This window comes from Lissotriton helveticus, chromosome 7, assembly GCF_964261635.1.
Source record: "Lissotriton helveticus chromosome 7, aLisHel1.1, whole genome shotgun sequence".
Lineage (NCBI taxonomy): Eukaryota > Metazoa > Chordata > Amphibia > Caudata > Salamandridae > Lissotriton > Lissotriton helveticus.
The window spans coordinates 1,373,842,618-1,373,865,732 of NC_136068.1; positions in this window are offsets into that span (position 1 = coordinate 1,373,842,618).

The following is a 23,115-nucleotide window of genomic DNA, read 5'->3' on the forward strand; positions in this document are numbered from 1 at the left end:
TTGCATATACCTCATAAATAGTCACACACAATAGGAGCCTAGGTGTGACTTGTAGGACCATCACTGGCAGGATGGGAGGGAGGAGCTGGGCCTAGACTCATTTACACTTGACTAGGCTGTTGTGTCCTATCTTTACACAAAGGACCAAACAACCTGCATTGTCACTTCAGCCAGCTTGGATCCAGGGCAGGGGAGACAGGAATTTCCATGCACTTCAAAGTGACCATCTAGAAGCTTCTCCAACCTTCCAGATCCAGGGCACCAGTGTATAAAATAAGGGCTCCTGACACTAAGGGGCTTATTTACAAGCCCCTTGCGCCACTTTTGTGTCACTTTTCCCATGTTAAAAATGACGCAAGAGTGGCGCAAGGGGCTTGTAAATCTGCCCCTAACTCTTCAGAATGATCTTAAATCGCCCGACAGGCTCTGCGTCAACCTCGCTGCTTAGGGAACTGCACTGGCTAAACATGAAAGAAAAGATCCTTTTTATTAAATCTGCTGCCTAACCCACAACGCTCTTAATGAAAAAGGCCCCCGCAACTTACAACGTAAATTGATTAAATGCTGCCCCAGTAGGAGGCTTAGATCTAGCACACACGGCCTATTACAAGTTCCTCGAACCCGTCTCACCCGCACAAGAGGAAGAGCTTTTTTCTATCTGGCCCCCAGATATTGGAACCAGCTCCCACAGGCTCTACGAGCCATCCCGAGCTATGATACTTTTAGAAAACATCTGAAAGCTTTCCTATTTTAACTAATTGCCCTGGTCCGGCTCCACTCCAAAAGTAGTCCTAGTCAGCGCCGAGATGCCCCAGGGTGATTTGAGCGCTCAATAAATACTTAACCTAACCTAACCTAACCCTAACCTACACTTCTGGACCTGTGGATACTCTGTCAGGAAGAAGGAATGCTGTGCTGCTGAAAGAACTGTCACTCTGCTGGAATGCCACTATGAAGAAGCTGCTGACATTGTGCTGCCCTGCTTCCTGCTTCCCTCTTGCCTGGGGAAGAAGAACTAGACCTGCAACCCATCTTGAACCCAGTACCCCAGAGTGAATCAAGGGGCTAGTCTCCTGGCTTCCGGATCTGAGCCTCAGGGACATAAAAGGCTCCCCAATAGCTCCTGCACCCGTCTTCTGTGAGTTGATGACCCTGAAGTAGTGCTTCTCATGTTCTTGGACCCTTGGTGTGGTTAAGCTGGCTCTTAAGTTAAACTTTTGGGCTCTTCGCTACATCAAACGGGTCATTTCGTACCCGAACCACACCGCTCACACCGAAAATTAGTGTGAGCCGCTGCCAGCTGATCTCTTCACACAGCAAGCATCGATCGGCAGAGGACATCAACGCGAGGTTCCAGACCACCTGTCCACGATGCCTGGCCTGCTCCTTGTGCCATGCCAACCACCACCAGTGTCACTCTCCTTGCTCTCTGTAGCCATCTCCATTGTGTACCTGACTCTTGCTACAAAACTTGAGAAGGTAAAACCTCCAGATGGACTAATCGGAATACTGTATCCGACCCGTGCCCCATCACGGTCAGCCTAAATTTTGGAGTTTGACCCGGTCCAGCGTGATCAAGTAGACAAAGTTGGCGCTTTATACTTTTAGGCAGTGTATTTAAACTCATAACTCCGGTTCTACTGATTGAATTTTTGTTGTTTGGGTCTTGTTTTATTTCTTAAATTAATCTCTATTTCTCTAATCTAGTATAGGACCATTTTGTGTGGTGTTTTCACTGTTTAACTGTTTGAAGTGTTGCACAAATACTTTACCCATTGCCTCTATGTTAAGCCTTACTGCTCTGTGCCAAGATACCAGCGAGTTAGCACCAGTTAATTTGGGGTTTACTTGTGCCTTACTCTGACTAGGATTGTGGCTGCTGCTTGACCAGGGCTCACACTCCAGTCAACCAGTAACTCAATTTCTAACATTACCTTTTTATCGGAAAAGCTGATTGTGTTTGGAGGTCAACCTAAGTGATTGTTTTGTCTGTAAATAACTATGTTAAAGGTATCACAAGTAGGATAGGATTGGGAAGACAGGATCACACATTTCGCCTAAAAGTAGAAGGTAATGGGGACCGCTTATGATTCCAGGGTGTCTTTTCAAGAGCGGGTGACAAATTAATGGAAGGGAATGCTTCGTCTTCTGCAAACAGGTATGATGTGTACAATGCCAAGAGGCTGATGTGTTTGCTAGCAGGGCCGTAACATAGGCCCCTCCGGCGTAGGCGGGAAGCACAATTCCTCACGAGGACCCCATACCAACACAAGGCTAGTGAATATCTGTGATGTACAGGAGACAAAGGGGCCCCTCTTCACATTCTGCAGGGAGGCCACATCATATTCAATTATGCCACTGTTTCCTAGGGCACAGTAAGTCATGAAAGCTGAATGTGTTCTGGAGGTATTTCATGCAGGTGCAGCAATATGGCAGTTTAGGACTACCATTGACTGTGCTTGATAGCAAATGTTGCTGTATCAAGTATTCCTCTTCTTTTGAATTTGGTTTAATCTGTGCCAGATTACAAAATTTAGCAGGAAACGTCCAGACATACAGTGGCAAAGCAAAACTACCATGGCCCTTAGTGCAAAAAAGAGAAAGTGGACACTCAATTTCCTGCTTTCCTAGTAAAAATAGCTATCATTGGAGTTCAGTAACCACCTCAGACCCCTGGACCCAGTGCTACTGCACTTGTTGCACTATTGATAGATACAACCACCATACTATGGCTATAATTGGTCACCTTCCCAGAGAACAACAAGTCCTAGCGGCCAGGCCCTCTGACTCCATACCAGGTTTCTTCTTACGAGGGAATGCCAGAGATGTGGGTATTGGGAGTAGCACCAAGTGAGTTAACAGTGCATTTTTGTCCAAGTACAACTACAGCAATACTCTGCTGGGATCTCACAGGGATCTTCTCTAACCATGTAGCAAGGTGGCCCTTAAACCTGCAGTGCCAATCCTTCCATGGGAGTAGCTAATGCATCACTGTATTTCGCACTGGGAGTGCGAGGCACATCCTGCATTCAGATATCATGTTATTGAAGGACGACTAAAGGTTCATTAGCACAAGAGTGTACCAAGTTGTTGGCACTACCTGCTCCTGTTCATCTTCAGCACATATGGGCCCTTTCTGTGCTTGGGTCCTGGGTAACCACCACTTCCCTCTCTTCTTCTATAACTAATTACAGATGGTAAATAGATGTGAGATCAGCTGTTCTGCAAATTCAACTGCAAATTTGGTCCACGTGAAAGCAGATCTCTAGGTCAGCTGTCTATAGGAGATCGTTTATACACTTTCTAAGCCACCGCTAGGTTTGTACTACCAGCATCCCACTAATACGAAACTTTTTCAGCTCGTCAGTCGGTACATCATAGTTTACCACCACTACACAATCCAGCAGAATAGGCCTTGCACCACTGAGAAAGGAAAGGGGAGCCCAGGAGACGTGCCATAGAGAAGACTAGACCAGAGCAAGGGTTCCTTGCCACGCGCCAGAGTTTCAGTTTTTCAAAATATTTTCAAGCCAATTCTGGTTCTCCCAAGACTTAATGCTACATAGGAAGCCCAAAAGAACAGCAGAGATGGCTGAGACTCCATTCAGCTGGAAAATTATTTGAGTATCATTTGCATGGGTGTAAACATACCACTACTGAATGAGATAATGTGTTTCATAAGGGCAGCATAGAAATGTTAAATAGATATGGAGAAAGAATGGACCCCTTGTGAGCAGCGGGGGAAATAGTAATAGTATCGAATGACAAATTACCTAGGACAAAGGTCTTCAAACTGTGGGGATTGTAATGTTTACAGTGCTGGCGGTCTAGTCTGCCAGCCGGAACTGTATCCATGTCATCTGCAGGCCAGGCGTGGCGTGCGGGGTTACAATAAAAGGGATGAACCTGCACGTGGGGTTATCTCCCAAACTAGTAAGCCACGAGTGTGCAGTCTCCTCCTTTCTAGGCCACCCATAAATGTTTAAGTAGCCGGAGGCCTTACCAAATCTCCCTGTCCTAGAACGACACATTGGCGACGAGGGCGGGCCGTGACCCTCACTCCAGCTGGCTGCCCCATCTGCCATTACGGCTGGGGACGTGCGAACCCCATGCTGCCTGGCTCATCGCAGGCGCTGTCGGTGAGTTCTGCCCTGACTGTCCTGCTGCCCTGGGGAGGCGCCCCATCGACACCCAGCTGCAGCTAATACCTGATGCAGGCCCGGTTCTAGCGGGTGGGCCGGGTGGGCCAGGCCCACCCAAACATGAGCCTGGCCCACCCAAACAGGATCCTTGGCCCTCGCAGTGAGGGCTGGCGCGCAGCGCCTTTGAGAACAAAGTGCTTCAACCCTCCCCCTCGTGTGTGTCAGCCCGGACCGAGACAGCTCCCGGGCGCACACACACACAGACAGTTTTAGAGATGATGGCAGCCGCACCCGAGTACTTCACAGGTCGTTAAAGACCATTAGCATGTAAACGAGGCTTTGTTCATTTTTTCACCCCTTCATCTCTGCATGTTGAAAGGTGACAAATACTTTGACAACGGTAACCTTCGGTAACCTTTGCCTACTGTCCTGCTGCATTGATATTTATTTTTCTATGCAGTGCAGGAGAAAAGAAGTTTGTTCATTTCTATTCACCTTTCCTGACCCCTGCAGTTCTGACACCAAGTTTGACTAATGGAGTAGGCAAGAGAATGTGTTCCAAAATTTTTTTCTTTTTAAAATCTGCACAATGAAAAAGTGCTAGCTCTGTATTGTGCACTGATACTCTAACTTCAAGCCGGACCAGTGTCGGTTGGTGCTGCGATGACACTTGTAGACTGTCGTTGGGAATCTAACACTAAAAACTTGAGTAGGGTTTGGGAATTGTACTTCTACAAATTAACATTTGTTCATCTATATTGGTGCGTAAACTAAGAAGAAGGTCAGTATGATGAACACAGGTACTGTGGTTCCCCGTCTTTCCACTCAAAACGAATCTCGACAGAATCATTTAGGCAATTTGAGATTTCTAAATTCTTTAAATTTGCACTGGATTTATTCACTTTATAGGTGTACAATGGATATCTAAAGCTGTCCCATTTTCAAAAGGTCAGTATTCTGACTGGTAACATAAAATTTTTTGGTAATTGTAATGCCTTATCTGTGCCTTAGCACTTGTTTGTGGAAGGATTGGCCATCACCCTGGCATTACCCATTGGGGCAAAGAAAGGCAGCTCTCACTTGCACTGTCACAACCTCTAACTTTTCTTTCCTTCGTTTCTGTTTGTATTGTTTTTATCACGTGCTAAGCGTGTAAAAACACTGAGCTAACACACTGACCCTCTCTCTAAGTCGAAAGAGGCACTAACCTAGTTATGCTGCTGTACTTTATCATGCAAGGCAAGCAAGGAAAGAAACTAAATATTTTGGTGCCTTAGCAAATAATAGTTTGCCAATTATTGCTACAGGTGTTTCCGTCTTGGGCAATATTTTTTATATACTTAAAATGAATTTACTATGTAAATGAAGGATCTCTTTTAGTTGGGTATCAGAAGTATTGACCCTGCCTATCACAAATAGTGCATATGCTAGTTTTACTGTACTTGTTTGGTTGTTAAATGTTGTTGAAAGTATTACCTCTTAACCTTTTGTGTGTGTGTTTCTTTTAAACAGTTTTTATCATCATAGTGGCCAATGCATGACAACAATAATAATACAGAATGTCCAGATAACGCTGGTGATTAATGATCCTGCTGGAGAGCAATCATTTGTCTGTTAGTAGTTTTTTAATTTTGATGAACTGTATTTTATGTGGAATGCTCCAGGGCTTTAAGTGGGATGAATAAACTGGGAGGGGGGTCTCTCAAAGGGGCGTGGCCAATGTAATTGAGGACGTGGCTTAAAAACAGTACGTTATAAATCTGTGTTTAGCAGTGTGCGGCCCGACTTGTATTTTGCTGTGTCTGTCATTGCATCCAGGTATATGATACAACAAGTAACATCACACCTACAAGTCAGGACTATTGGCTTTGTCAATGGTTGTTAGTTGCATAAGATAAAAACAGCAACTATGGCTTGTATATAATATTGCAAAAGCTTCCACTTAAAGCACCGGTGACATCACAACAATGTTGCTGCTCCTGGGTTTCAAAAAGAGAAGCGAAATCCAGAGAGAAAATGACTCTCTTTAAAGGATTTCCCTTCCCCCTTCAACCCTCACCTGGCATGACTTCATGGTGTAACTTTCCACTTGTGAGTAGTGTGACCAGGGTACACCAATGTGCCTGCTGTCTCGAAACGGGTCTGTATCGGGCTCCGTTTTGTGCCCGGGTACTTTTGTCCTGAATGCAGTGACAGCTGTCACTGCAGTTCGGAAAAAACTGACTTCCTGCGACCAGCGCACAAAATGAGCCCGATAGAGACCCGTTTCGAGACCCCTTAAAAAAACTGCCGGTGCTCAGACCGAGTGAGACCAGGCCCACTTAAAGCCCTGGATAGCTCAGTGGGTTACTGCCTTTGTCACATAGATCTTTGTGTTACTTGCAGTTCAGAAGTTACAATCCTAACATAGGACAGTAACCAATAAACTGTCATCAAAGAGCTGCATACAAACATGAATGGTATAGTTAGAATGTCGCTTTTTTTTGTTTTGTGAAATAGTTAGAACTTACCCAGTCTTCCATTATTCTAATGTTGCTAAAATGAGTATGTTTGGGCAGATATACATTTTTATCAGTAAAGCTGACCCCATGGAATACTCTTTAAATCCTAAGGTTCTGTTTCCCCATACCAAACCCTCTTAAAATAGCCTGCCCACCAGTATGGATGACATGTGATTCATACACCTTGTAATCCTCATTGGCTTATATGATATTCCCTATAGACCGATTTACATGCTTATATGATTCATTGTCTCTGTATAATGTATGCGTTGTGTAAAGTACACACACTACACTGATATGAGTAGCGCTATACAACAAATGGAATCCATATGAGAGAGGGGCTACGTATAGATAAGGGGAACTGTTGGAGGGTGGCAGTGAGGGAATCCGAGGAGGAGGTAGTGGGCAGGGCTACATAGAGAGATGAGGGGCACTGTTGGAGGGTGGTTGCGAGGGAATCCGAGAAAGAGGTCATGCCGTTGAGGGGGGAGTTAGGGAGAGATATGGGGCACTGGTGGAGGGTGGCAGTGAGGGAATCCGAGGAGGAGGTCAATAGGGGGAGGGGCTATGGGGAGATGAGGGGCCCTTGTGGCGTGTGGCGTGTGGCTTTGAGGGAATCCGAGGAGGAGGTCAATAGAGGGGGCCGTTGGGAGATGAGGGGCACTGTTGGAAGGTGGGAGTAAAGGTATTTACTGAGAAAGAGGTTTTTGATGCAACGCCAAAATAGACTTTCGCATCAGCGCTGAAGCAGGCCTTTCTGTTTTTGTTCATTTAATTAGCAGTCGGGTCATAAGGGCTTCAGTGGCACATACTTTAAAGTGCGTGCTAATTATATTTACTACAATATTCAATGTTTTAAGTTAGAAGGTGATTTTACTAATGTTTTTACCAGGGAAAAATTAAAGTGGAGCCTGATGGTGCCTGATATGGGGCTGGGGCCCAAGGCCATCTGTGAGATAAGGTGCACTGGAGAGGAGTCGTGGATATTCAAGCCTGTAAGGGAGTGCGCTGCAGAGTCCGGGGTCAGGCGGAGGTAGTAATGAAGAGAGATTCTCCCTGAAGGCTCGCACAGAGGGAGCCCGAAAAGTGTCACTTGCCTGATACTGTCACCTCAGAAACCTCCTCTCCCCATCAAAGGCACATTACATGGAAAAAACACTTTTTGAGAGTGATCACATTTAGAAAGAGATTTGGGAAAGAATGCATTTTACTGGGCCTTGTATGACTAAGAAGAGATAAAGGAAGGCCCTGAAGCAGGCCTGCCTAGACATATATGCGACAAATCGAGCCCGCAGTGGCCCACCCAAATGCACCCTTGGCCCACCCAAATAAAAATTCCTGGAACCGGGCCTGACCTGATGAGATGCTCCATTTTATTTGTCCTGCGGCGCTGCAGGGATTCTGACGCTGTCTCCGCGGGAGTGGCGCGTACAGCTGGGAGAGCTGCCACCCCCGGGAGACAAAAGACGAGCCCTGCTTTGGAGAGCACGGGCGCGCGAGGAGCGCGTCCTGAGGCCACGAGAGAGCACGAGGAAGCTCTGGGCCCCAGCAAGGGAGAAGTGCCTCAGAGGAGCCAGCATGTGACCTGAAGCACGCTCCATTGAGAACTGGGCTAAGTGAGGCGAGGCAGCTAGGTGAAGGCCTAGGGATGTGAAGAAGAAAAAAAGGCAAGGAGGAGTCCCTGGCAATAAAGGCTATTTACAGTGGCAGAGTATGGAGCCAAGCATACATACAAACACAGAATGTGACAAAAGGGAGGCACAGCTGACTGTGGTGGCTGAAGACAAGCAAGAAGTGGAAGTGGCAGTGGGAGCACCAGGAGCGCACCAGACATGTCAGCACAGCGCTACAGCCATGACACAGCAGTGAGGAGACCAGCACATCAAGGGAAAAGCATAGAAGGTGCCCGACCAGGAAGGTGACAACAAGGAAGAGTGTCAAGACGCATACCTCGGCACAGACAAGACAGACAGGTACAGAGGGGGGAAGGAAAGGCACTCACCCACGAGGAAAATGGGTGACAAGGACCGAGCACAGGCACCACAGAGAGCCCCAGTACAGCATGCACTTACCTCTTTTCAGTGAATTGGAAGATCCGGCCACAGCATCACCGAGCGTTTCCTTGGCATGGCCACCTACTGCAGGAAGTTTATCCCCTATCTTGCCACCCATGCCAAGCCATTGAGGATGCTCATGAAACCAGATGTCAAATGGGAGTGGGGACCACGTGAAGAGGAGGCCTTTCAGAGCATCAAGGACACGCTACTGGGAGAATCTACCCTCACCTATTTCGCCCCGGCAAAGCGGACGGAACTACTGTTGGACACCAGTCCCGTAGGACTGGGGGCGGTGCTTGCCCAGGAACAGCAACCAGGTCGGTGGACAGCCTTGTCGTTTGCCAGTAAGTCACTAACTCCCACGTAAGCGAGAAACGCCCAGAATAAGCAGGAGGCGCATGTGATAAAGTGGGCCTGTAACTATTTTCCCCTGTACCTGACGGGCCAGCCATTCATCGTGGTCACCGACCATAAGCCTCTGGTCCCCCTTTTAAAGGGGACAGCCCAACATCCACCTCCCCGGATTGAGCAGTGGGCAGTGCAGCTTCAGCAGTACCAAATGGACGTGGTGTATTGGCCGGGGGCGAAGAATCCGGCGGACTTTCTGTCCCGACACCCAGAACCGAAAGAAGAAGGGAACAACCCGGAAGGGTCAGAGCAATACATCAAAATGATCTCAGTGGCGGCGTGCCCCCAAGCATTGAAACTTGAGGAAATCAAGGAGGCCGTCAAGCAAGATACGATATATACACAGACTCTCCAAGTGGTCCAAGTAGGGTTGTGGAGGAATTACCTCCAACAGACTAACATATGGGCACCTGAGGATGGAGAAGAGCTGACGAAGATCTGGAGGGTGAGGAGTGAGCTGAGCGTCACAGCAGACGGAATACTCCTGAGAGGCTCGAGGCTGGTGATACCGAAGTCCCTAAGGCACCAAGCAACCCAGCTGGCCCATGGAGGCCACCAAGGCTTGATAAAGATGAAGGCAAGGATGAGGGAAAAGGTCTGGTTTCCAGAACTCAAGGTGATGGTGTAAGACCTAGTCCGCCGATGTCCAGCCTGCCAGATAACCAGCGCTTCTGAGAGGCCAACCCCTCTAATCACTGAAGAGGCCTGCACTATACTATGGTTGAAAATAAGCATGAATTGTGGTAGTTTCCCTGAAGGGATACACACGCTTGTCCTTGTAGACGCATTCTCCGAATATCCCATAGTGGAAACAGTTGTGTCGACTGCTTTCACACATGTGGCCCGGTCCTGGAGAAGGTGTTTGCCACCTTCGGATTTCCCCTGGAGATTAGGAGCGACAACGGGCCCTCATTCCACGGGGCAGAGTTTTCCGCCATCCTCCGTCAGTGGGGGATCCACCACCGCCGTGTCACGCCTCAATGGCCCCAGGTTAATGGGGACATAGAGCGTTTCATGAGGACCCTGAATAAAATGCTGTGCATTGCAAATGTGGAACAAGTGGATCCGGAACGGCGTCTACACAAGTTCCTCAGGGAATATCGGAGCACTCCACACTGCACCACGTTGCGGAGTCCATGGTCTCTTATGTTCAACGGCCCGTGGAGGGACCTGATCCCCACGTTCCCAGGGTGGACACCTCCGCAGCTGGATGTCCAGGAAACCCAAGCAAGGCGAGAGCGACAGCGCCATTGAGCAAGCATTCGGCAACACGCTGCACCTAGGTCACTCCGACCCAGTGCCACAGTCATATTCAAAGACCACCGGCCTGGGGGAAAATTCCGGACCGCCCATGAACCAGGCACCTGGACGGTTGTCACCAACAACAGAACTATGGTGACGTCTCGGAAAGGGAGCAAGGAAATCTTACATAACATCTCCTGGTTCAAAGAGTTCCCATCTGAATATTCAGAATCCGGCCCTCCAGTCCCGCTGAGCCCGAGCAGAAACATACAGAGCCAGGACGAAGACCAAGACAACGTACTGGAACCTATTCCTCAAGACCGCTACATCCCGGTTCACTTTCAAGTGGGCTTTTGGCCAGTGAACCACCCCTACGAAGTCAACCCGCTTGTTACAGTTTACGGCCCAACCCTCGCCCTAGCCACCATCATTAGGATTTTGCATGGTAAGACTCTAAGAGCTGTTATAACGGAACTGTGTTTGTTAATTGGACTTCCGAAGGCTGTTTCAAGAACCAACTTGGGAAGGTATGTAATGTTTAGAGTGCTGGTCTATCCAGGTCATCCACAGGCCAGGCGTGGCCTGCGGGGTTACAATAAAACGGATGAACGCGGACATGGGGTCATCTCCCAAACTAGTAAGCCGCGAGTGTGCAGTCCCCTCATTCCTGAGCCACCCATAAATGTTTAAGTAGCCAGAGTCCTTACCAGATCTCCCCGATCCTAGAACGGCACAGGGATCACCCCCCTGGGGGTCCATGGGGTTGTTCCCTGTGGGGTAGAAATGCCTCTGCAATCCCTTTGATATGAAGATGGCCTAAGTTGTGGCCTTGTTTATTTGCTTCCAGTCTGTCTTCATTTACAGTGGCTGAAGTGCATATGAAAGCACAGGAACCGTGATCCTGAGTGCCATGAGGGCAAGGGTCATTCAGGGCATTCAGGACAGACTAGGGAACCAAATTCAACCCAGGCAAAACGGACCCTGGGAGGCAGGTGGACATTCCAAAGCATTGTCAGGTTGGTTTTTTTTTTTTGATTCTACGAATGAAGGTCGAGCCAGGTTTATCTCAAAATAACTTTCGACCCCACCTGTATGCAGAGCTGTGTCTGGCCTACATTTAAATGAGGTTTCCCAGACAAGGCGGTTCCTCCAAACGAGCTGAAACACAGATAATTAGAAGCCTGGCGACGGTGGGAGGAGGGGCACCCCGTGGACGGCACCTCGCGTGCCCTGGGCACTGGCAGGCCCCTGGTTTGTCATTGGTGTAGTTCCAGTAGTCGATGGAAAAAACATTTAACCAGGCACAGCACATGGCTGGAGGAATGTCCTGGCACCCAGCAAAACACCGCCGAATGGTACAATAAGCAGAACCTGCTGAATCATACAACTGCCAACAGATGCACATTGCACCAAATAGACCACAATATTGATGGCGCTCCGAGGAGTTGTTTGTGCCAAAGGAAGGTATGTGCCCAGTCCCTACCCCGGGGAGATACGTGCAAGCAGTGTTACCAGAGGACAGAAGGGGCGGGTTGTGTTTACGCTGTTGTGCGCGTGCAGGGCGTGCTCGCGCTTTAGTAACATTTACTGGGTACGCAGTGCTGCTCTCTGGCACATGGCTCCCTTGACACACAGCCCTCCTCGAGGCGATAATCTATAATGGAGACAGATGAACCTGGGTTCGGCACGAGCGCTCTTCAGCAGTGACGTCTTTCAGATAGATTTCCCTTGGCCTCTTTAGAGCGCTTCCTCTCGCTCTAACAGACAGGTTGTTCGATCTGCGTCTAAACATCTCTATTTACCTGTCTTTCTTCATCCATCCGGTGTCAAATAAGAGAGATTCCCCCGACTAAGTTGATTTAGCGCGTTGTTTCCCCTTAGATTGGACAGGACTCATTCTCTTTCCATGATGATGCGTTCTGTTATTTGGTTGTCAAATGCACAGTGGTTGGCAAAGGTACAGTGGTCGAAGTGGGCAGGATCGTAGGGGCACGACTTGCCCATACTTTTTTAATATAAGGAAAACAGTTCCCCTACTTTCTGTGAAAAGATAACCGCCCTGGGACGGTTAATTCCCAGAGCTGAAATGCTTCAGCTGCAGTGTAAGCAAGTGAGTCTCCTGTGCGAAACCAAAGGCGGGCAGACAGCTAAACAAGCCTTCTTGCCAGGGTGCCCGCTTACCTGAAAGAAATGTAAAGTGCACAACTGGTCAATCTGCAAATATAACTGGAGCTCAGAAGCCGGTATTGGCTTTGATTAATGGAATCGCTTGGCATTCCCTGATGACAGATTTGTTCTTTTTAGGTCGTATTGGAAAAGAGTTGCCAGCGATGCAATGGCCTGTGTTAGCTTCTAACTATTCTCCACTGCTCCAACCAGGATTCAGTTCCAGCTGTCTAGTTACACACACAGACCTGTACAGTGCATTAACTGATAGAGGTTTCATACAGTATGGTTTTGCGTTTTCCACTGATTAACTCAACTTTCATTTATTTTACATTTCATCTGTGTGTTATTTCATATGCAGATACCTAAAGATGAAAGAACAAAAAAAGTTACAGAATATTTTGTTGTTTTCAATAACGCCTTTGACCTCGCCCTCACGCTTACTCGCCCTGCCCCCATTGTGCACAGCATCACAGTTCCCTTACTTTTTTATGTACTTTGACTACTGCAAAGGCACCACCCTTGTGACAGCTCCCAATTCGGGCAAAGCTGACCTAACATTTCTTTATCGCCAGTAAAATACCGAGGGGCTTCTTTACAAGCCCATTGCGCTGCCGCTGTGTCCGTTTTTTTGATGCACCGGCAGCGCAGTGTGCCTGCCCATATTTACAAGGCCATGTAAAGCAACACTGTGTGGCTTTTCATGGCCTTGTAAATATGGCATATCGCATTACTATGTGTGAAAGGGGTGTGCCATGGGTGTTGCTGTGGGTGTTCTCATGCAACATCCATGGAACCTGACGCATTCCTAGATTTACAAGGTTTTGTAAATTCTACAAGGAGGAGAAATACTAGTTTTTCCTTTTTCTATGTGTGCTAAATGCAGCACACATGGAGGAAAACACCTCTTATAATTGTTTTTGTGCAGGAGGGTACACCAAAAAAAGTCTCCCTTCCTGCACAAAAACAATCACCCCTACAATGCAGACACCCTTGTACCATGGCCCAATGGTGCCTGCGTTGGTGCATGGCAGTCCACAGTGTGCCAGTGCAGGGGAAAAGGACAGAATTGCCAGTGGCGGGTGGCAGGGAACGTGGGTGGTGCGGCTGGTGGGGAGGAGTTGAAAAATAAAAATCCACGTACCTTTTTTCCGTGGCCACCATTTCCCTGTTGTTCCTTCTCTTCTTGCCAAGTCGAGAACAAAGAGGCACCCAGTCTCTCTTAATCCAATCACAACACTGTAATGCAGTATTGTGTTTGGTTACCCTAAGCCAATCACAACATTGCAAAGCAGCATTGTGATTGGTCTGAGAGCCATGCTTCGGTGCTCAGATGGGTACTGGGGGCCTGGGCATGTTCACTACCAGGCTGTGCAATGCAGCCTGGTGGGGAATATGCTAAGTGCGCATGACGCTTTGGATGGGCCAAGACGACTAGCCAAGCAGTCATGCGCACTCACCACTACTTCCAGGCTCCGACCCCAACCCAACCACCCTAACCCAGCCCCGTAGCAAAGAAAAATATATTATAATAACTGAGTTATTATCATTTTAATTTTTTTCTGCTCTCAGAGCAGTGTGGAGACGCTTCTCCACCTTAGCGGAGGAGCTGCCCCTGAAGAATGCTCCATATCTTGTAGATACAACACATTTCTGCCCTTTTCTTTTCACACATGGCAGCACAGCAGGACGTTTTTCTGTGCTGCCATGCATCAAATAATTGTAAATGAGGCATCCTATGTTCAACTGAGCCAGGCAAATTATTCTGCTTATTCCCACTTTGCTCCTTCACTTCCTTGTATTTGCTTTTAGTGTTTTGAAGCAGCCAACCTGTATTATTAGGTAAGTAAAGTTGTCCTATACTCCAAATCTTCATTAGAACCTCCTTGTATGAGGGTTCCAAAGCATAAACTTGAAATTGTGAAAATGTCTGCATGCTACAATGAAGAGGGAAGTCATCATGTACCGTTAAGCTCCTTTATTCATGTAAAATGGTAAGTAGGCAACTGGCAACAGGAGCACAGAAGAGTCCCAACTGTCCTGCTTTTTTCCTATTTGGAACTCCGGGCAAAGCCATATTTCAACATTCCATGACAGCACAAGGAACACGAGCGCGAGGGAGACAACACCTCTTCCTTAATAACAACATTATAAAACTTTACAAAACTGGTGAGAAAATTTAAGAAAACTTAACAACAACAAAAAACCAACAACAAGGAAGGGGAAGAAGTACATAAAATTGAAACAGGATGAACAAACCATTACGTATGAACTTAAAAAATTGTTTATGAAGATAAAATACAATGTTTATCCCACTACAAAATTATGAAATTTAGCTGCAAACTTACAAACGAGTTTACTACGGGAAGGAAAACTATGTTCCTTCCCACAATCTTCCTTTCCACCTCCACACCATGCAGGGAAATCTTGTCACTTTAACAAGTCGAGCATTATTCCAACATTGTTCATTCTCCAATCTTACAGCACAACAATCTTGACTGATTTCCACAGCCTGACACAGTGCACCAAACTTTACTCTAATTTAGCATCAAGCAGTTTGATGTAAACTCAATCCCCTCTTTTGAGAAAAATTGAGTTGGTTATTTTACACATATAATATCTGGTTTTAGTATTCACCTGACTTTGATGAATGTTTGTGTGCATTGTAAAAATGTTTTGTTGAATATCAAATGCAACAATCACTTTAGACAGTTCACCTAACAAATCAGGCTTGAGAATATCTTGAAAAGACCTGCCCATTAGCATCTGAAATGGTTAAATATCTGTGACACTGACTGTGCGGAGTGTTACGGTAAGACCACAACATAGATTGAACCTTATCCTCAACATCCATACCTTCGATTTTAGCAATTCTCACACACTTACAAGTCTGTGAGCTCTCCCCATGTGGCCATTGCTTTGAGCATGATACAAACAAAGGGCCATATTATCAAGCAAGGGCGATACATTATCGCCACTTTTATCGGCAGGAAACTGCCGCTAAAGCGGCGATAATGGGCTTGATAATATGCCCTTTGGAATTCCCATAGAAGCCCAGGTTCTGGTGTTAACCTGGGCTTCTATGGGAATTCACGTACTCACAGATCTGAAACACACAATTATTTCCTTCCTCAGCCAATCCTATGAAAAGTACACTGTGTTTGAACAAACTAATATTACGATTGGAAATCACTCAACCTGGTCTCGAGCGGGGTCGGGTCGGAATTATCACCGGCAAAGCGGTGAGTTGCTTCCATTACTGAGAATGACCTCACAAGAACTAGTTCGAGACACACATTTACGTGATTTTTATTTTTAGACTCTTATGTTGACTTCACTCCCTAGACCTTTTATCTTATTTCTCCCTTCTTTTCCTTCTATTTGGTAATGCTATAGACCTGTGGTACTGCACCCTTCTACTACAGGTAGGAAGCGCACACTCCTTGGAGTTTTACCCAAGTAACTGTTCTCTTTGCACTAGCTTTCTTGGAAGTTTTATCTTACATATACTGTATTTCTTAACGTACAACCACATTAGAACAGGTACTAACCTACAACAATTCCTTACACCTTCGCCCCCCCCCCCTTCCCCACTCCTGTTTTTCCTTTGCGCCGTTACGCTAATACTCTTTTTAATCAGGAGAACACTATTTTAACCGGCACCAAACGAACTCACTTTTATATACCACTACCCCACTTGATCAACACTCTTTGATATCCACACCGGACAGGGACGGTGTTGTGTGCTTTCACGAAAAAGTTGTTGTATATTGTCACCAAATTCACCTTCACACTGCACTTTCGCTTGAGACACCCACCGAAACATGTTATGTACATTGTAATGGTACTATGTACTCCATCCTCTACTTTTTGTAACCTCCCCAGCCCTGAGGAGTCGTTAAAGTATTGTATTGCTTTACGACGAAACACGTGTGGCTGGCCATCCATAACAATAAAAGAAGAGTCGTACTACCCTTCGTCTTCCTTTGTCTACGAAAAAGGATACCTGAACTTTTATATGTCCATTGAGACATCTTTTCTGTACTTTCTTCATTGGTGTGCAACAGGTTTTGCTTGTCTTGTATGGTGTGTGGCTTTACACACACTTTTGGAGGGGTTTAGGGTCCTGTGTCCCCTCACCTGCATGCACCCTTTACATAATATTTTCTTTCCAATTTTACTACCGTGAGCAGTGCGCCTGGTATTTCCCTCCTTATAAAAACCCTGGTCTCAATTGTTGCAGTTGATGTCGTGGATGTCTGCGATCTTGTGGTGAAAGAAAATGGCTAGGGAGTTGCAGAGTTCTTGCGATGAGCGGATGTCATTAGAGCTGGAGCTGGAGTTGAAGAGTCCCTTCACGATGTTGAAGAGCTCTTTGCTGTTGTGTGCATTGTTGTCGATGCGTTCCTTGACGGAGGTCCTTTTGGTGGTTCGAATGAGTTGGTGGTGCTTGCGGCTGGCGTTCTTGAGGGCTCCGGAGTCTGCTCGTGGCGCCACTTTTTCCCAAGTATTCAGCAAGTCTGTTTGGATGCCTGGAGGTCGGTGGTGATCCAGAAGGCCTATCTGTTGGTGCGTCTGTTTGAGGGTTTCTTGATCGGGGAGAGAGTGTTGGCGCAGTCGTCGATCCATTGACTGAGGTTGCGGCCCATTGTGTCGGTGTAGGTGGTGTCGGTTGGTGGGTCTCGGGCGAAGGTGGTGATTAGCTGGTCTTCGGTGACCTTGTTCCAGCTGCGGTGGGGGATCCGTTGCGAGAGGTGGTGCGTGGTGGGTTTCTCGAAGGTGAAATGGATGCAGCGGTGGTCGGTCCAGTGGAGTGCGGTGGTGTGGCTGAAGGTGACGTTGTTGCTGGCGGAAAAGATGGGTCGAGCGTGTGTCTGGCGGAGTGGGTGGGAGTCGTGACGAGCTGTTTGAGTCTGAGGTTGGCGAGGTTTTCGAGGAGGGCGGTGGAGTTGCAGTCATTGGCGTTCTTGGGGTGGAAGTTCACATCCCTGAGGAGGATGTAGTCTGTAGAAGCAAGGGCATGCGTGCTGACGATGTCGGTGATGGAGTCGCTGAACTGTGGCCGCGGTCCGGGGGGGTCTGTAGATGAGGGTTCCTTTGAGGGTGGTGTTGGGATCGATGTGGATCTGGAAGTGCAGGTGTTTGGTGACGCTGGAGGTGCCTTCGGTGCCGGTCAAGATTCTGAGGGTATCCTGTGGACGATGGCAATTCATCCTCCTGGTCTGTTGGTGCGGTCCCTTCGGGTGATCTTGTAGCCGTCGGGATGGCTATGGCAATGTCGGGTGCCGAGGAGGGGTTTATCGAGGTCTCCATTAGGAAGGTGACGTCCGGGGAGGATGAGTCGAGTAGGTCCCAGAGTTCAATGGCGTGCTTGTGGACAGAGCGGGTGTTGAGTACTATGCATCTGAGATGGTTGTGTTTTGCCCTGGCGGGTGGGGCAGGACATGCAGGTGTTCAGCAACTGGTGTAACTGCAGCTCCGACAGGAGAAGGGTCCATAGGTGAGCTTCAGGGCAGCCAGGAAGCAGGTGGATGATCGGCGAGCGTTGAGTTTGTGAAGGATGTTGGCATCGTAGTGGCATCCGGCGTCGCAGGGGCCAGGGGGTCTGGTGCTGGGCACGGTCCAGGTGAAGACAGGCTTGCCTTAGGCACGCCAGCGGCACGCCCACTGCACGTGGCTGCCATTAAGAAGGAGAGGTGGGAAGGGGGAACAGCTGGTGGGAAGGAGGAACAGCTGGGAGACAGGTGCAGGAGCGAATGGGTGAGCGAGGGGGGCGGGGCCGCAAGGGACGCAGCGGTGGGAAAGGGGAAGTGGCGAAAAGCTGAGGTAGAGAAGAGAGAGCTAACAAGAAAAAAGTGCAAAAAAGGCATTTTAGAAAAATAAACGGCAGACAGCAGACAAGCAGAGAAAGGCAATTGGAAATAAAAAACAGTGAGGGCAGACACAGAATGCTGCCGGCATTAACTCCCGGCAGTAGCGGGCCAGGACACAGGCACAGTCAGGTGGAGCTGTGTGGCGTGGGGAGCGATCTGCATGGTGCATGCTACAACTATGGGGCATAGCCTGTAAAGAGAATTCAATAGGTTCTATTACTCCATCTTTACAAATCTGAGAAAGAAGCTCATCAGTACTAATCCGATACATAATGGAACACACTTTCCTTGAATTTGATGGTGTGCTCAAAAGAAGCCAGTTCCCCTCAAATATTTTGTCATGGTTTGACAACACCTTTCTGACAAGTTTTGGCTTACACTCATATCATCCTCATCTACACAAAAATGTGCTTTCTGCATCCGGGTCTTAACTCAATATCTTAATATCCTTGGTGATGTCAACCAAGATTGTCAGGTCCATGATGAGAAACATAAACCTTGCCTCAAACTTTGCTCCCTTTAAACTTTATGACTGTCCTAAAAAATCCTTCCAGCTCAATTTTTTCACCATTGTACTCTTTGAATTAATGTCAGGTAAGTTTAAACTGTTTATGAATTCCCTGTTTTTAAAAGTTTCTTTTGAAATGACGGTTATTTTAAAACTTTCAGTTCTTTAACAGACTTTTTAGAATCCTGTATGCTGTTAGCAATGTCTAAAGCTTCTTCGAGAGATGGATTCTTGAAAATGAGTTACCTTTCCTGTATATTATTATTGTAGCATCTAGTTGCAAGTTTGTCTCCGATTAGCTGGTCGGCAAAAGTTCCAAATTCACATTTAGTAGCCAATACTCGTAATGAGGCAACATATGCATCCACAGGCTCCATTGCAGATTGCTCTCTTAAAAAAAAAGTGTGCCTCCAAACAACTAAATTGGAAGGTTTGCAGAAATGTTTATCTAATTTTTTCACCTCAACATTATATTAATCAATTTCATTATCTTCTTCCTCCGGTGGAAGGTCAGGCAAATGTACAAGAATCCTTAGCCTTCCATAGACAGTGAATGTTCTAGAAGCCATCTTATCTTTCAGGCTTGAATTTAAACCATCAATAGTGCTAAAAATGTGTAAAACATTCTGGATCGCTCTGTCCACTCTATAGGTAGTTCACGAAGAGTCTGCAAGAAAGGTGGTGGTGAACTGATACCTTGCATAATGATGGCCCAAAAGAATTCAAAGAGTACAAATAATTGAATATTGAATGACACAATGTCCAAAAGTTATATGATGTTTAAATTACACTGTCCACTTATGGCATAGGGATGTTTTAAATACAGCGCCAAAGTCACTATATATATATATGTAAGTAATCAGAAACATAGTAACTGACTTTCACACTGAGACATAAACAGGCACATAAAATGGCCACGCATGTGTAGAAATTCATGCCAGCGATGCCCGACTATCGTACTGAGATCAGAGCAAAACAAATGATGGTGACCACTGGCTGAGATTAATTCTGGAATTCCACCCAGCAAATTTGTGTTGTTCGTCCATTTAAATTCAGTAAAAGAAGGAACAATTTCAAATGGGTAACACATAAATTTATTATATTCATGAAAGATCATTTTTTAGATGCGTATGTATCACCTAATCCTTTCTGCTACCTTCTGTTACTTTTGGAATTCTTGAATACACAACATGCAAATCTTCTTCACTGAGAATTATCCTAGCTAGCATTAGACATTGAACAATGAGCAATATTTGTGGTTGTGTCTGTAATTCCTTCCCACAGCTGGATCACTCATAATAGAAGTTGAAATACCTTTATTCTGTACGCAGATCCAATGGCACAGTCAGTTTGTGCTCATTTGCAGAGGTTCCTTTAGCCTGCGGGGTCTTCACCCCTTCTCCTTGCTCGAGAGAAAACCAGAACATTAACTACATGTAGAATGATTTGGAGTGGGGACCATACAGATGGGACACAGATACAAATTCAAGAGATAAATATTATTAGATATTTAACAAGAAAGGTGAAGCAATCTAAAACATTTACTTTAAGGAGAGGTTCCTGAGCAGCCATAGATCCAAGATGCTCTGGCTCAGACCCGTCTATATATGCTCCGAGGATATCCAGGTACATTACAGGATTGAACAGGACATAAATCCTATTGGACTGTACAAAGAATTCACTACTTTGTGCATGGCCTATTCCTGTAACAAAATCTGTATATTATAAACTACACATTTTCTTATTCAAATTAAGAATTCATAAGAGGGTATTGTATTGTACTGTGTGGATATTTATATAGCACTTTTCACACCCCTCTTGAGGCGTAGATTGCTTTCCGGGTGATCCAGATGCATCATTTATGTAGTACTACATTCCCCTGGTGGGGTTGTGTAGCGCTTCATTATTCAATGAGTTATGGGTGCCCTTTGCAGCTCCATCTTCAAACGATGTTGTTTATGGATTGAATTATATGGGAAATTCTGAGTGAAGTTTTGTGTGCCTGATCCATTTGTAATTGTAGGCAATAATAACTAATAAACATGGATCATAGGAGAATCCTCACAAAAACTTCCAGATCCCTTTGCAAAAGGACAACTCAGAAATTCCACAAGAGCACAGAAAGACCGCAGACATCCTGAGAAGTCTGCTTCAGCCATAGCCTACAGACACCACTACCACCACACGCCTAAGTACAGGAACTCACCAGAACCAGGTGTAGGGGATCGGCAATAAGCCAACAGAATTCAAGAAGATACTCATCAAAGGCTAAATCTCTGGATCACCACCACTAAGGGCCCTGACACAGATGCACCGGCAATTGTGTGCGTGTGTGCTTCCTAACAGGCAGAAACTCAATGCACCACCACAAGATGAGCAAGTGGATATGCATTCAGAGACGAAAGACGAAAGTTCTCCATTAGTGAGCAATGACAGAGTCATAGGAGGATTCAAATCTTTATGCGCAGCTTAGTCCAAAGGATGTAAAAAAAAAAAGCCCATGCACTGTAACTGAGTTAAGCAACCTGAATGTTGGAGGATGCCCGGGCAGAGAAGCTAAGATAGGGACACACCACTAAGCCCCAACAAAACCAAACAAGTAGTAAGTAACCTGTCCCACTGGTATCCATCATGCAGAAGTCATGAATTAGCAACCTTAGAGACTGGACCTGACCACTGCTAAATATAGGGACCCCAGAGCTCCGACAGAATGACAAGCAACTACCAGTGCTTACAAACTTGGCTCAGACAGTTTCCAATTGCTCTCAAAATTGAGGGGCACATTTACTAGAAATGATGCAGCACATCGCTGCAAGCTATCTTGCCGGGCTGAGCTGCATCATTAGGAATGTGCTGAGATATGTCATATTTACAACAATATGATGCATCCCTGTGCTTTCCTCTGCGGTGGTGCACAACTGGCTGCCTCGTTCCCATGCAGGCAACTTCGCATCATGGTGCATGGGTGCCTGTGTTGCAGGGATGATTGTTTTTGTATAGGAACAGGATACAATCAAGGTGACGTTTCAGCTTGGGCAGTTATTGAGCCCTGGGATAGTCAGGAACCCCTGATCTCTCTTGTAATGCATGTGGACAATGTTTGCTGCCTAACCAGCATCTTGTAATCAAACCAATTCAAAAATAAAAATACATTTAAATATGGATACACCAAGCGCCTCGAGGCCAGCTTTCTGCATTCATTGGTCTAGTCAATTGTCATTCACATTTTGCTTCTGCCCTCCATAGAATGCAACAGGAGAAAACAGGTAACCCACTTCACCCATTGGTTATCTCGCATTCTGAGTGACAACACCTTGCTTCCTGATCACATGTGCTTATTAGTCAATGCTAATCGCGTCTGTGTAAGACATACTTTTTTGCCAGTTTACACTGCATGTGTTCACACATTATTCCTCTTCAAGTGTAGAGATCGAAGCATAGTGAAATTAAGTAATTTGCCTAGAAGTACACATTTTGGAGGTCAAGGCCTAAACTAATATTAGAGTTGAGGAAAGCAATTTAGCCGCAGATTACAAGTCCTCCCCTTACTACTTTATCCAATGTTACGTCAACTCTAGCATCTTGTATGTTAGATGTTTTATTTGTTTCATAGCGTTCTATGGATTATAAAATTCATATACCAAACTTTAACAAGAAATTATGAATAAAGCTAGTAATGCTACTCTCTTGGTTTTTGGCAAATTCTCAAATATTGTATTAATGATTTAACACTCACCTCAGTAGTAAATAAAGTATGTTTAATTTAGGAAATGTTATAAGAAGGCAATTGAGATTGGACATAGAGCCTCTTGTGCACAAAGTGAAAGATAGTGGTTGCACCTCGCCAACAGCCTAGTCATGGAATATGGAATAACCTAATTTATCAAACCCTTTTGGCGACCCGTGCTCTACAGAGGTGATTGTCTGGCGGCTTGGATATTTGTGGGTCAGAGAGACATATTACCCCTTGATCTGGGTTTGATTTTTTTTTTACATACATTTTATTAGGTTGTAATAATCTTACAGAGCGGCCACATCAACATTGCATGATCCATTAAGGTATATGGATAGAGGAAGAGCGTTAGCGTTTCTGTACTCTTGTGTTCTGTGATGCATCGAATCAGCTTGTAACCAGGAGGTTGATGCCTTCCTCATTCCTCAGAATGTTGTGAGCGGGAATAATAAACAGTGGGGAAGAAGGCAGGTGGGGGCGGAATG